We start from the raw sequence: 1,697 nt of genomic DNA, 5'->3' as shown, positions 1-1,697 counted from the left end.
TCTCTCTCTCTCTCTTTCTCTCAATCTCTTTAACCCCCTTTCTCAGTCTCTCTTCACATGTTCTCCCTCCCTCTCACTTCCATCTCTTCATTATTACTGATACTTCCTCCCTCCCTCTCTCATTATTGCTCTCCTTTCCTTTCTCTTGTTCAAGAGAGAGAGGGCAAGAGTGAGTTAATGGAGAGTTAGGTAGAAACTCATAGAAAAAGAAAAAGGGTTAGTGAATAGAAAGTGGTCATGGAGTGAGAGAGAGTGAGAAAGAGGAAGAGAGAGCATGAGAGTGATCAAGAAGAGATAAGAGAGAGATAAAGAGGGAGAGGGAGTGAAAAAAGAAGAGGGAGAGGGAGGGAGGGAGGGAGAGTAAGAAAGGAAGAGAGAGGAAGATAGAGAAAGGGAGAAAGTGTGGGTGTGAGAGAGGGAGCAAAAGATAGAAAGAGATAGAGTGAGTGAGAGGGTCAAAGCAAGAGAGTGTGGTAGCGATGGAGACAGAAGAAGAGAGTGGGAGTAGGTATGGTGTGAGAGAGAGAGCAATAAGGAGAGGTTGGGAGTGCAAAAGAGAGCAAGAGATAGAGGGAGATGTATCAAAAGAGTGAGGGAAGCATAGGGATATGAATCAAGAGAGATTAAGAAACGAGATTTAGAGAGATAAAAGGTGGCAGAAGATAAGTATATATAGTGGGAGAGAGCGTGAAGGAAAGAGAAGGAGAGAGAGTGAAAATGAGCGCAGAAAGAGGGAGAGTGGGCAATTGAGAAGAACGAGCAAGGGTAGAAGAGGTGGAGAGAGGTGGAGAGATTAAGGCTAGGGAGAGAGTGAGGAGCAAAAGAGAGGGATAGAAAAGATCAACAAAGAGATAGAGAGAGTGAGAGGTAAGAGAGAGAGAAGAGAGAATGAGACTGACTTGACTTGAATAGAGTGAGATATAACTAGAATTATGTAGAATGAGAGAGAGGGTGAGAGGAAAAGGTAAGTGTGGGAGAAAAGAGGAGGGAGAATGTATGAGAAGAGAGAGAGAGAAATACTGAGAGGCATAGAAAGAGAGAGAGAGAGAGCAAGAGAAGGAGGGAGTAATAAGGAGCGAGGGTGAGAAAGATGAGGAGAGTGGGACAGAGCTAGAGATGGAATGGAAAGAAAATGAAGATTGAGCTAGAAAAGGAGGAAGAAATAGTGAGAGAGATGAGAGAGAGAAAGAGGGAGAGCGCTAGAGAGAGTGAGAAAAAATAGTGAGAGGGAGGTAGAGTTAGAGGGACAGTGAGAAAGCAAGAGAAAAAGAGAGATCAAGAGGAGTGAGAGAAGGAGAGGAATGGTGAGAGAGTTAGAAAGAGAAGGGAGGGAGAGTGAGTAATAGAGAGGGGTAGAGAGAGAGTGAGAATAGAGAGAAGAGAAGGAGATCAGGAATGATACAGAGTGGGAGGAGTAGAAGAAAAAGAAAAAAATAATTAAGGGGGAGAGTAAGGCAACAAGGAATAGATGGGACAAATGAGACAAAGAAAGCAAGAAAAGCAAGAGATAACTATAAGAAAGAGGGTGAGAAAATGGTTTAGTGAATGAGAAAAGGAGAGATAGGAAGACCAAGAGAGAGAGTGAGAATAAAAAAGATATGAGCACAATAAAGAGATTGATAGAGAGAGGAAAGATAGCGAGAGAAGAGATAGTAAAAGGGAGAGAGAGAGGGAGGGAAAGGAAGAGCGAGGGAGAG

This window comes from Phalaenopsis equestris, unplaced genomic scaffold (genome assembly GCF_001263595.1).
Source record: "Phalaenopsis equestris unplaced genomic scaffold, ASM126359v1 Scaffold001086, whole genome shotgun sequence".
Classification (NCBI taxonomy): Eukaryota; Viridiplantae; Streptophyta; class Magnoliopsida; order Asparagales; family Orchidaceae; genus Phalaenopsis; species Phalaenopsis equestris.
Note: the sequence above shows the minus strand (reverse complement) of the source record.